This window comes from Coregonus clupeaformis, unplaced genomic scaffold (assembly GCF_020615455.1).
Source record: "Coregonus clupeaformis isolate EN_2021a unplaced genomic scaffold, ASM2061545v1 scaf0435, whole genome shotgun sequence".
Classification (NCBI taxonomy): domain Eukaryota; kingdom Metazoa; phylum Chordata; class Actinopteri; order Salmoniformes; family Salmonidae; genus Coregonus; species Coregonus clupeaformis.
In genome coordinates, this window is record NW_025533890.1 from 348335 (window position 1) to 362828 (window position 14494).

The window sequence follows — 14494 nt, forward strand, 5'->3', positions numbered from 1 at the left end:
GTGGCCCTTTCGGTACTTCAGATTATCACAGGCGTCTGTAATTATATCTAGCCCTCTGTGTGGCCTTATCACATATAAAATAATAAAATAAGAGGATTTTAACCATAAACGTAGTCAATACCATTGGTCTTTATGTAAGGGTTTCAGCACGAAATATCCTTTATATATTTTTTACACACTTTCATTTATTTTACTATGTCAGTATATCTGTGTTGTTAATGTTTTGCTGCTAAACTGGTTGCAGTTGTGAAAAAAGACAATAGTTGAAAGAGTTGCAGTTAATTAAAAATAATGCCTGGTATTTCACCAGTCATTTGTATTCTACTTCATTGATGTCTCATCTTGCATGTGGCACAACTCCTCTTGAGAATCAAGGTAGGCCTACAACTGGTTTAGTGTGGTTGTTAGCTGATAAGTTAGCAGCTCAGTAACTTCCTGGTGCTTAATTTAGAGTGGTGTGTGGTGCCAGGGTCTGCTGCTTGACCCAATGCGTGACCCATCTGTCTGCCTATTTAGCCCCTCCATTTTGACCGCCATTCACCCCATTCCATGTTATTGGGCTGCTGTAAGATTTTTTAACGTTCGCCTAATCATTTATGGAAACAAACGGTAATATATTTTAACAGTTACCACTGTTGGTAATAGGTCTATACACAGATGGTGGACCTACTAACAAAACACATTGTTCTTGCTGTCAATTATCTGTCTTAAACCCGTGCGCTTGCAGAGTGACGACGGCCGCGTGCCTGTGACAGGCTGATGGATCTGAGCTCAGCGTAACGGAGTGGGTGGAGAGAAGCGCGCGCATGCATAAGGACAAGGCACCATAACCAAAATCACGCACAGTCATTGCGTTTGGTCTTCATCCGAAGCCTTAAACGGACTGTCTTAAAACGAAGCGAGGATGAGGGGACAGTCGCGCGGGATCCGTTTTCTTAATAGTTTTTTATTCATCATCACCGCTCGGCAATGGGTGTCGGCGAGCAGTGACCTGCGCTCGTGCAATGAGGTAAGTGCGCGCAGCTCGACACAAGCGGCAGTGGCTGTCGCACTGTTATTTATAACACTGTTATTTCATTACAATAAATAAGCAAGCCATGACATTGAAGCAAGGTGCCCTGAACGCACTATGTGTAATCATCTTATACTAGGCTATGTCCCAACCATATTCATCAGTTATGTTACAGAACGTTATCATATGGGTCAAGAATAAACATAACCAGAGGGATTATAGGCTACAACCTTCTGCCAATCATTGTTATAAAATGCCAATTGGCGTGGAATGGCGTGGAGATAGACAATGTTATGGAGGCCTTCTTTGTTAGTGGTGGGATTTAAAATGTGTTGGTCGCCTATTATTCTATCGGCTTAAGTCCTAAGCATGTTGACAAAATATAAGGCTCCATAATATGATGACGACGCACTGAGCGGATCACTTGGCATCCATCCTCATTCATGCTGCCTCCCGTCGATGTGCGGGAGTACATATTACCTGAGTAAGAGGGAAAACAGAGGGAGGGACTGACAGTTGAACAGCAAGGGCCCTGGCACTACATTATCCGGTTACATTAATCTATTATGGCTATCATATCAGCTCTCTAAGGAAAACAGCTGCCTGGAAGCCCTCCATATCCCAGCCTTCTCCATATTATTTGATCTGAAAATGATTGAGTGCTGTCAGATTTGTGTCCCAGAGTGTGTCCCCTTACACTGCCAGATCTACACACACACTGATGGATTCATGGATGATGGATATGTCACACTGGCACTAAATATCTCTTCTTGTGGCACATAGTCAACTCTGTATCCATGGTGACCATGATGAGTCACCAGGAGACAAAGGATGCACATTAACCTCAACAGCCTTTTATCTACCTCCAATTCCACTGCACAAGCCCCATATTCACCACAGTACCAATATTTACTCATCAGCCCCTCCCCAGACTCCAGTTGCCTCAGGGGAAACAGGTGCAGGTGCACTCCACTTGAAAGGGGTTGCCATGGTGCATGGGAACTAAGGGGTTTCTATAGCTAACTTTCATCTAGCTGATATATGGCCTCACCTGTTGAGAGTTTGTTATGCATGTGTTTGCGTGCATGTGTGTGCCCATGTCCCCAATATTTGTGTGGAAATGGCAGGAACAATACTTGTTAGAGCTTGAGAGCGATAATGATCTGTACAAAAGAGCTCAGGCTTATCTATACTCCACACACAGCCTTAAACTCTCTCTCTCTCTCTCTCGTTCTCTCGCTTTCTTGCTGTCTCTTTCTCTCAAACACACACACATTTGGCATTAACAGAACCACATACAGTCAGTATATACAAACACACACACACACTCACCCACTTTGGCTGCAATAATTATTTGGGTGGCAGTGAGCTGTTTGTCGGTGGTCCTGATTGATTGCCATGGCAATGCTGGGTGAACAGTAGGTTTGGGAGGATGGGGATGGAGAGCAACATGGTGGTGGAAGTGAAGTGTTGCATGACTGGCTGCATATAGATTGCTTAGAGACAAACCAACATGGCCTCCAAAACAAGATGACCATCCAGTCTCCTTATGCCTTTTCTCTGTGGGGATCCTCCCTCTCTCCCTTTCTCTCTCTTGCTCTCTCTCCCTTTCTCTCACTTTCTCTCTCTCTCACACACACACGTTTGGTTGTGTGGAAGAACTGGTTTTTCAGGTAGAAGTTGTAATGTCATTGACCTGACGTGACCTGTTCAAACTGCTTACTACTTAGTAGTAAACAAACAGAAGAACAAAGCACATGGCTGAGACAAAAGATTAGGGTAATAACACAGAGTATTAACTTAACATACAGCAGAGCAGACACCAGTCTCTGACTCTGTCATCAGAGCTGCTCAGAGACCATGGACGGTGACTCTGTCATCAGGAGCTGCTCAGAGACCATGATGGTGACTCTGTCATCAGAGCTGCTCCAGAGACCATGATGGTGCCTCTGTCATCAGAGCTGCTCAGAGACCATGATGGTAGACTCTGTCATCAGAGCGCTGCTCAGAGACCAGGTGACGGTGACTCTGTCATCAGAGGCTGCTCAGAGACCATGATGGTGACTCTGTCATCAGAGCTGCTCAGAGACCATGATGGTGACTCTGTCATCAGAGCTGCTCAGAGACCATGATGGTGCCTCTGTCATCAGAGCTGCTCAGAGACCATGATGGTGCCTCTGTCATCAGAGCTGCTCAGAGACCATGATGGTGCCTTTCTGTCATCAGAGCTGCTCAGAGACCATGATGGTGCCTTTCTGTCAGTTATAAATGCTGCTTTCTTTTCTTTCCGTCTGATTTGTTTTGCTTATCTGCCAAGCCTCACTGATGACAACCTGCGCTACCACTGGCTTTCCATAATACTTGATGTTGGCTGTTTATTATGCCTATGCAGCTTATTAGATTAATTTGGTGCATTCTGTCTTGAAAAACAACTGCATATGATGAGTGAATTGGTGTTCTGGCACATTGACAAAAAAGTGACAAGGAGATGTCACTAAAAAGGATATCCTTGCAACCTGTTCTGTCACTGCAGATTTAGGAGTGTCTTAGATTATGTTTTATCAAGTGGGACATGTGTGTGTGACTGTGAATGTGTATCTAAGTGAATGTGTGTATCATGCTCTAATATGACTACTGGATGTTTGTGTATGTTCCAGACAGACTACTACTATGGGAGTATACAGAGTGTGACAGTACAGGGTCTCGATGGAGGGTGGCCATCCCCCACAATCTGGGCACCTGCTCAGGCCTGCCTACTCCCACCAGAGGAACAGACTGCTGTGAGTAGTGTGTGTGTGCATGCTTTCATTCACATTTTATTTCACCTTTATTTATTCAGGTTTGCCTCATTTAGATAAAAATCTATTTTTCTAGAGACCTGTTCAAGATAGCAGCATACGTACATGAGACAGAGAGAGTATGTATACTGTCTAGGTGTGAATATGTCTGTGACGTGTATGTGTGACCCTCCTCTCCCTCTCCCTGTCTGTCTGTGTTCTCGTCGCAGCGGGAGAGTTCCCTAGAGATGTCTGCTCAGCCAATGTACGCCGTGTGGCCGGCTCCTATTCGCTGGGCAGTGGGGTGCGTTTCGACTAATGGGACACTATCCCTGCCGGCTTCACCACCAGCCTGGCCACCTACATGGACCCAGGACCCAGTGGAGAGGAGAGTCAGGCCTGTAATAGGTAAAACACACATCTGTTTTACTATCCTTTGGGGACCAAACCGTTTATTCCCATTCAAAACCCTATTTTCCATAACCCTAACCTTAACCTCTAACCCTAACTCTAATCTCCAACCCTTAACCTAAACCATAACCCAATTCTAACCCTAACCCTAATTGTAACCCTAAGCCTAAAATAGCCTTTTTCCCCTGTGGTGAAAATGTTTGTCCCCACAACGATAGTAAAACCCAAAACACACACACATATACTACACACACCTGTCCTACACATACAGTCACACACAAACTCGCAATAGTGCTGTATTCTCTTTCTCTCTGTGTACTGTAGCTCATTGTGGACACCGAGGGTGTGTATCTGGAGTCTAGTCGTGATGAGTGCACAGTGTCTCTGGTGTACGCTGTGCATCTGGAGAAAGCAGGGCTCCGTCTCCTTCAGCTACCAGTGCACCCTGACAACAATATCTTCTTTGAGTTCTACGTGAGTCTGACTTTCTCCTCCTTGCTGGGGGCAAGTTTATATCAGTTCATTTATTACCCATTTTTTAGCTGGTTGACGTAGAGATGAAAAGTGGGCTGTTTTGCCGTAGCAGGGAAGACTTTAATTGTACATTAATATATTTTTTGTACATCAATGGGTTTTACGTCAATAGATGTGGGCAAGTGAGGAGAATCAGCTGCTGATTGGAAGCGAGATAATCATGTGATGCAATATTCTGAGTGGTTACCATGGTGACATGTTCAGGTCCAGAATGAGCAGTGTCAGGAGATGGCCCAGACAGACGATCAGAAGTGGATCAAACTCACCACCAACGGAGAGTGGGACACACACACGGTGAGTAGGAAGGCAGTGTGTGTGATACGTGTGTGTTATATGATTGGTGTGTGTGATGTGTGTAACATAATCTGTGTGGGCAACATATTGTGTGACATGTGACTCAGGTGAATCTGAAGTCTGGCACTAACATACTGTACTGGAGAACGACAGGGGATCCTGGTCGGAGGGAAGATGGTTAAACCAGTGCTGCTCCAGGAACGTCCACATTGAGGGTAAAGACCACCCGTACTGCTACTCTCCCCTACCTTCACACTCACCTATATTCGCGCTCACATTCTGCATGCATCTGTAATGTGGTTGGTCAAGGCAGTGTAATATCGCAGTTTCTTACCCACTCCAGAACTCACCATTCTTAGCTCTAGCGGAAGCTCAAATGAGACCACAGTGTGAGACGACAGGCGAAACGACATCCTCAGTGAATTCATGTGTCTAGGTGTTGCCTACACCTCTGAGTGTTTCCCATGCCGACCAGGCTGGTTCAGCTCCGCCCCTGGCTCCTCCTCCCTGCCAGCCCTGCCCCCAGAAACACATCGTCTAACAAGGGAGTTCCACCTCCTGTACGCCCCTGCCCCGACACACAGTACTCACGTATGTACTAGACACAGACACATTGAAATGTATCAGTAGAGGCCAGGTAAAATATCCACTCTCTCTCTCTCTCTCTCTTTCCTTCAGATGAGGGGATGGTCGCAGTGTAAGGAGAGGCCTCCATGTTCAGAGAAGGATTACTTTCAGATCCACACAGCCTGCGAAGCAGCGAGGGAAAGGTAAGTCAGACACATATATACTGTACATTTAGAGAGAGAATGCTGTGGTCATATACATTAGATTATAATACATATTCTGTGTGTAGTATCTCTATGGTTGTCATGTAACTGCTGTGGTTGCCGTGGTGACAGACGCAGGTGATGTACCGGTGGGTGGAGCCGAGAATCTGTGAGAGAATGGTGACGGGCGCTGTGGCACTCCCCCTACAGGGGGAGAGAGGCCTGCCCCGCCCTGTAACCCTGGCTTCTACAACACCAACGACTCCACCTGCTTCCCCTGCCCTCCTGGAACACACTCTGACGGCACCTCAGGTACACACACACACACACACACTATATATATATTCACATGTGTATATACATAAACAGCACTCACGTGTGTATTGCTGTATATTGAAATGAAATGTGTTGTTGACGGTTGTGTGTATCTGTCCCAGTGTGTGAGAGAGTGTCCTTTGGGGGACAGAGCCAGTACTAGGGTATGAGTATAAATGGTGGGCGAACGTCCCTCCCTTCCAACATGAAGACTTCCTGCTTCCAACGTGGCAACTCCAAATGTGACGACATGAACGGTGAGACGGAAACATGGCTAGGTGATTAGGGTCGAGATGTGTAATATATGTTGTAATACACATGTCCATAGGGTGAATAGTAAATATGTCTAATACAGACATCCTGCTAGATATGTAATAATCTGTGCTCTCTCTGACCAATGGGAGCGTAGATGTCTGGGGAATAGATATGTGTGTGTCCCTCAGTTTGTAGGGAAGCTCGGAGTTTACATACACTTAGGTTGGAGTCATTAAAACTCATTTTTCAATCCACTCCACAAATTTCTTGTTAACAAACTATAGGTTTGGCAAGTCAATTAGGACATCTACTTTGTAGCGTGACACAAGTAATTTTTCCAACAATTGTTTACAGACAACGTGAATTATAATTTCACTTATAATTCACTGTATCACAATTCAGTGGGTCCAGAAGTTTACATACACTAACTTGACTGTGCCTTTAAACAGCCCCCGGAAAAATCGAAGAAAATAGTCATGGCTTTAGAAGCTTCTGATAGTGGCTAATTGACATCATTTTAGTCAATTGAGGTGTACCAGTGAATGTATTTCAAGGCCTACCTTCAAACTGAGTGCCTCTTTGCTTAGACATCATGGACGAAAATCAAAAGAATCGAGCCGACCTCAGAAAAAAAATGGTAGACCTCCACGCCAAAGTCTGGTTCATCGCCCGGGAGCAATTTCAAACGCCTGAAGGGTACCCACGTAGCATCTATACTACAAACATTAGACGCAAGTAGTAAAGACCATGGAACCAAGCCGTCCTTACCGCTCAGGAAGGAGACGCGTTCTATCTCCTAGAGATGAACGATTTTTTGGTGCAAAAAGTGCAAATCAATCCCAGAACAACAACAAAGGACCCTGTGAAGATGCTGGAGGAAACAGGGTACAAAGTATCTATCATTTCCCTGGGGGTAAAATTCGAAGTTCTATATCGACACCCAACCTGAATGGCAGCTCAGCAAGGGAAGAAGCCAATGCCCGGGGAAAATGGCGTAAGCCAGACTACGGTTTGCACGCACATGGGGACAAAGATCATATTTTGGAGCAATGTCTCACTCTGGTCTGACGAAACAAAAATAGAACCTGTTGTTGGCTATCGACCATAGTTATGTTTGAGGAAAAATGAGAAGTGCTGCTTCAAGCTGAAGAACACCATCCCCAACGAGGTTAACTGCAGGTAGCCAGCATCTATGCTGTGTGCTTTGCTGCAGGAGGGACTGTGCACTTCACAAAATCCAGATGGCATCATGAGGAATGGGAAATATGTGGATATATTGAAGCAACATCTCAAGACATCAGTCAGGGAAGTTAAAGCTATTTATTCTTCCAAAATTGGGCAATGACCTCAACATACTCCCAAAGTTGTTGGCAAAATGGCTAAAGGACAACAAAGTCAGACAGTGTACGGGAAGTGGCCAATAAAGCCCTGACCTCAATCCTATAGAACATTTGTGGGTAGAACTGAAGCGTACGAAAGTGAGGCCTACAAACCTTACTCAGTTACACCAAGCTCCATTGAGGAAGAATGGCCAAATTAACCAACCATTGTGTTGGAAGCTTGTGGAAGGCTACACCCGAAACGTTTTGACCCAAGTTAAACAATTTAAAGGCAATGCTACCAAATACTAATTGATCCGTATGTAAACGTCTGACCCACTGGGAATGTGATGAAATAAATAAAATCTGAAATAAATCATTCTCTCTACTATTATTCTGACAATTCACATTCCTAAAATAAAGCGAGTGATCCCAACTTGACCAAAGACAGGGAATTTTTACGTAGGATTAAAATGTCAGGAATTAGAAAACTGAGTCTAAATGTATTTGGCTAACAGGTGTGTGTGAACTTCAGCTTAACTGTAGATGTGTGTTTAATATAATGTACAATCACAATAGGTTGTTGTTCGAGGCTGGAGGTGGCAGGGGATCACATCCGCAGTGGTGCGGAGGCTCGGATAACGATTACCTCATCCTGAACCTGCCGCCTGGCTTCAAGTTAGTCTTGGCTTGACTGTATATATATTGTTAGGGCTCACAGGTTTCCTGGTCAGGTCATGTGGTCAGGAATGAACACATGGCTATGATTATTGTGAAGCTGCAAGTATTAGTTTTTATTGAAACCTGTTGGTGTGTGTGTGTGTGAGTAACGGTGTGTGTGTGGTGGTTAGGTTACCAAATCACTTGATGAGATGAGGGACGAGTTACGGGATCACTTCGAGACAATCATGCTCTGCCGATGAGAGCTTACCTTCAATGGTGCGTGGCGGGTGGGACATGCATCTGCAGATGCGGATCTCAGGGGAAAGTACCAAAAAAGAAAATAAAACAACAATATAGCCAGTATGACATAGCAAAATGAGTGATACTTCATATGAAAAAAAAAATAATGTAGTAAAGGCAATACAGCAGAACAGGTTGAGGAAACCCATTTTGAGCCCAAATAAATAATAATAAATATAGTTGTTGGTGTAAAACAGTAAAAAAAAGAAATAGTAAAGATAATGGAAATTTAAGCATTCCACGTATAATAGAGAGATAAAGGAGTGGAAATGAATATGAGTAAAATATGGCGAGTCAATGTGCATCCATAATACTGTGTGTAATTACTGTTGTGAAAAAAAGGCGGGAAGAAACGCAGGAAAAACATGTATCGAATGAAAACCAAAGTAATTGGAGCAAAAATAGCTAATACAAAGAAAAAACACAAAAGAAGAGATTTGAGATAAACGATGGTAAATTGTAAACAGGGATTCCATATAAAACAGGGTGGGCACCAGAGATGTGAACAGGAAGAGAAGGGAGTCATGGGAGGGCAGTAAGAGAGATAGTCAAGACAAATATGACAAGAAGATGACTAATAAAAGAAAAGTCAGGGAGATAACACACACACACACAGTGACACTGCAAAAATTAACACACACACTCACATATAATTAAAATATATTTTACGGTGAGTATCTAGTCGCCGGTAATGAAGAGTGAGAGAGAAATCCTATCAGTGAGTGAAAAGCAGGATGGGACATTTACAGGGCCTGCGCCTCCATCCAGAGTCTCAGGGTCTGGGTCATTCAGTGCCCAGCTGGGCCTTCTACATTGACAGAGACACCAACCGGTGCCAGGAGTGCCCCCCAACACATACTGTTGGTAACAATATGGGAGGATGGTGTCCGCCCAGAGCCCGGAGGTAAGAGCAACAAGGTCATATATTACAAAACACAAACACACAAAATAATCATAAAAAGGTTACAACTTACAAACAACCCTTAGCAAATATAATCATTAGAACCACTTTATAACATAAATCCTCTATAACCTAATCTAAAAATCTCAGGGCCATTCTTATATGATTTTACTCTCATCCAGATCAACAGCAAATTCTGCTGGATAGAGAATGTATTTTAGAATGGAATATAGTGTTAGAAGGATTAGGATCCCGGAGACTCAATTGTATAGCGACTGCCCAGTAAGGAGAACAAACCGACTTGATAGCTCTCTGAGCAACGTGGCCTCGCTCACCAACGGCCCCACTTCACCTGTAAAGAGTATTACATCAAGTAGCCCAGGTGTGGACACCAGGTAAAAAAACACACATCAGCTTGTGTGGAACACGAGATAACACACACATACCAGTGAGGTGGGTGTCTGAGCCTTCAGGGGAGATGGAGTGTGACAGATAATGTAGATCTCCCAAAAATGGAGTGATTACAGTGGTCAACTCAGGGAACATTGTAATAACATCATTCCTGCGGATGGGCGGAATAATATGGCGATAGTGAGATGGAATAGAATAGGTAATAGAAAAGACAGCCACAAACCAAAGTATTATAAGGAAAGAAAAGATACTTGATAAAAAAAGATTTATTTTCAACATTTCATTTGAAAGTTTTTTTTTTTGATAGGTAACAGGACGACAATGGAAGTAAAATAAAAAAAGAACTTCTCTGACAAAAAAGGCAGTCAGAATAATTACAGGTAGGCAGGAGACTAAATGCATTGAACAGTACAATAATGTAGAGAAGTAGTGGGGGGAAAGGGTGTGTGTGTGGGTTCGACCATGCTCCGCACTCAGGTTATCAGGCGACTGGAACCTGTGAGGCGTGATTCGGAGTGGGTATGACAATGCAACCCAGAGAAGACCACATGGGCAACCACAGTCCGTAAACAGTGAGTGCTCAACATAGTTGAGTTGCTCAACATCATGTTGATGATCGCTCAAATCATGTCTGATGTCTGCTCAACATCACGTTGATGTCGTCAACATCACGTCTGACTGTCTGCTCAACATCACCTGTTGACTATCTGCTCAACATCACCTGTCTGATGTTCTCAAATCACTGGGTCTGACTGCTCTGCCTCAACATCACCTGTCTGACTGTCTGCTCAACATCACCCGCTCTGACCGTCTGCCTCAACATCACCTGTCTGACTGTCTGCTCAACATCACCTGGCTCTGACCGTCTGCTCAACATCACCTGTCTGACTGTCTGTAAAGAGGAAAATGAATGTGTGGAAAATTATGATGTGTGAGGGTGTTGTTGTGTGGTGAGGGGGGTTGAGTGATGCTGCATAAGAGTGCACGCCTCACTTCTGTGGGAGAGTGGGAGGCCGCGTGACCCAGGAGATATCACAGATAGAGGGAGCTAATAGGAAATTCCCTCCTCTTAACACACTCATGCTACTCTTACTTTACCCTTGACAATGAATATTCCTACTACCCCCCCTCTCACTTCTCTTCTTAGGAGACTGCGGGGGGAATGAGCCAAAGTTGTCGGCACCAAAGGCATGTACCACAGCTAAGAGCCGGCACAGAGCACCGAAAAGGGGTAGGTAGTGTAGCTGCTCGTCTCTCTCACCTGCATTTCTGGAAGAAGAACAAGAGGTGATTGACTGACACCTGTTAATCAAATAACCATCCTAGCCTTAAGATGTAGTACAACGGAGCATTTGTGTCCTGTGTGTCTCTGTGTGTATGGGCCCTGTCAGGCTGGAGAAAGATCAGCTGGGATGTAGCCAATAAGAGGGTGAGTGGGCGGCAGATAGCTGTGCCGGGGCGAGGGGGAAGAGCCTGAGGATGACGATGGTCTACTCCCACAAACCACTGCGGCAAGCTCAGGGCCATCCGAACAAGGTAGGGTGTGTGTGTGTGTGTGTGTGTGTGTGTGTGTGTGTGTGTGTGTATTAACCGGTGTATTTCCCATTTCAGCAGAGGGGAAGAAGCAGGAGATAGCTAAATCCCAGTCTGAGAGATGGGTCTGGGGGCAACGACAAGAAAGAAGAGAGAGAAAGGGAAAGAAAGAAGAAGAAAAGTAGGTGGAGAGAAGTCTGGGCTCGGCTGACTCCGAGGACTCATCGTGGACAGCACATAAAGGCACCTGTTCCCCATGATTCTGACTGAAACTGGAAAGCTGGTTTGGCTCCCAACCCAGACCCTACACAAACAACCTGCATTGATGGATATTAAGGGTGCAAATGTAAAAACATACTTTTTTGTATATTTGTATTGTATTTGGAGTTATTGTACAGGATGTCCAAAGTATTTATAATGATTAATTTGTTATGGTTTATTTTTATTAAATAATTGGGGGATTTGTGAGTAATAGGAATATAATATTATTATATTATTTATAAACAGAGTATGGGCCTGAATACTCCTGAGAATACCCTTTGCAGATTTAGAGCAGTTTGCTCACATCAAATGTATCAAGAAAGAAAAAAAGAAACAAACACACACAAATAAAATTATTATTTACAGGAAGAATACTCTTGCAGTTCAAAAAATCCGAATCCAGAGTAAGAAAAATGAGTATCGACGACGGAAATTTAAATATAGCCTACAAAAAATAAAACGGATTGCTAACGGAGATTTACGCTGGAAACCCGGATAGATCGGTGCGTAGGAGATGGTGAAATGAGGAGGAGTGAACTGAGCTGGTACAGTTAGGAAATATGGTCTGGATATTTGGCCATGCTGTTAGGAAAATTAAAATCATACATGTGATCAATAGTCTGCGAAATTTGAAACTTTTGAGAATATATACTTGTAAATTGCGAGATTTAGACGACCAAAGATGTTAACAAGTCAACGAATTAAATAAAGGTGGACAAAACATTGGACTAGAAAAATTGATTTTTTTGAACAGAATTTAATCATAACACTACCTGAATCATACACTAACATAACACAATGCTTCTTTCTGTCTCAACAATGTCACTTCTGGTGGCGATGCAGAAAAAAAGATAAGTAACTGTGATTTATTATTCTGTTTTTGGCCTAAAAGTGGAATGGAGATCTCTCTATGTGCATGTAGTGGGTGTGTCTCAGAGCCCACCATATTGTTATTGGCTGGTAAAGAATTTCCAGAAGAACAGAACTACAAAAAAAAAAAAAATAAACAAGAACAACTAGCAAAAAATGGTGTGAATTTGTTTACAGGTCCTCGCAGAACGACGACACCATAATTCCTATCAAGTGAAAATACAGAGAGAGAAATTAATTCAATCATTCTGAATTATGAGAGAATTTACCCGTTTGAAATAGTATCAATTGTATGGCCTCAACACAACCACAAGAAGGCAACACTTTCCCAGGAACAAGTGACTGAATTAAAAATGATTGTGTTTTCTTTTAAATGATTTCGATCTCCAGGGCTATCTGGAGGTTTTGGCTTTGTGCCGCATATATAGATATACTCAAACACTTTTATAAGGGAAATGTTTGTGGTTCCGTTGAGGAATTAAGGGAGTATATATACAAGTAAATGTCAAAAATGGATAGGAGGTCATAATTGGAGTCAATTGGACACTCACCTGGGAAAATGTAGGCCTACTCGGTTGTAATCCCTCGAAGAATAAATGTTTTTTTTAAGGGATGAGCTAAAAAACAAAAGATGTAGTAAAATGTGCACGCTCTTGAGAAAGTGGGTTGTGATTTGGATGGCCAGATTGCTAGCAAGAATGAGCTAAGTGGCATGGGGGGAATGTAAGGATAAATGTCTGTTTTGAGATGATGTAATGATAATAGGCAAAAGCATAAAAAACACGATTGAGAGAAAAAGAGTAAGTATTTATGTTTTAAATAAACACTGAAGAGAAATACAGAATTTTGTCGACATTTTAAAGCCAACCCCGTGGGTTATTGCTTCTACAGTTGTGCAAGGGTTGGTTTTGTTGCCTAAACAACCAACCCCCCTATACAGATGTTATTTAACGACGGTGAGGAATTAAACCAGTTTGAAGTGAGGTGAGAGAAGAATTACTATTTTACAGTACTGTGGGAAATACATAGTTGTAACCCAAAAGGAAACAAGTTAGAGCAGTGTTTGAAGTAATCAATAGTCACATTTGAATTGTAGTCGATTGCTGATAATTTGCAAGGCAGAGAAGTGCAAGTTAAAAATTGTGAAGAAATATTCTCGTGGTTGTTTGAGGTGTACAGTAAAAAAATTTGCAGATCGTGCTCACCACGTCAGGCTGCCCCTCTGGCAAATACATGCGTGTTTTTTAACTGCCTTCTGGGTGGGTGAAAAACTCACAAGACAAAATTTAAACAAATGGATTTGATTTGGTTTATTTTATTATTAAATCATAATACTAAATAATAAGAGAAGAGTAAAGATAAACATTTTATTTTATTGAGTGGGGGGCGGGGTTTGTTGGGTGTGGGTTGAGGGAGCTTTGACATCCTACACATCCTTCCTCCATCCCGCCGCCAACCCTCATCAACACCCAGGGTGTGTCACATGTACAGGTGGGTTGCAGGGGTGCATCAGGAGAACAAGTGTGTGTGAGGTGAGGGAACTACACTAAGATGCACCACACTAAAGCCACATTGGCAACCTCACCTCTCCAATTGTTCCCTGTAGGTTTTCATCACGTGTTGGTGATTCTGCTGGCGGAGCTGATCCTTGATCCGGTCTGAAACAACAAGGTAAGATTCCAAAAATCAATAAACCTTATCTTCCTAGTTGGTTACCCATAGTGCTGGTGTGCCTCTGCCTACATTTCTCATGATCCACCGGGTGTGCAGGGGGGAGGGAGAATCGGCGGACAGGACGAAAGAGGGACTTGCTCTGACAGCACCGACAATAACTGGCCCCTCCCAACGCCTGAACACAACAACAGAGA

The 14494-nt window shown here is 43.4% G+C and overlaps 1 pseudogene; it reads left to right on the forward strand.

Moving 5' to 3' along the window:
- Nucleotides 1-565: 565 nt before the first annotated feature.
- On the forward strand, nucleotides 566-8365 carry LOC123484750 (annotated as a pseudogene).
- The last annotated feature ends 6129 nt before the right edge of the window (nucleotides 8366-14494 follow it).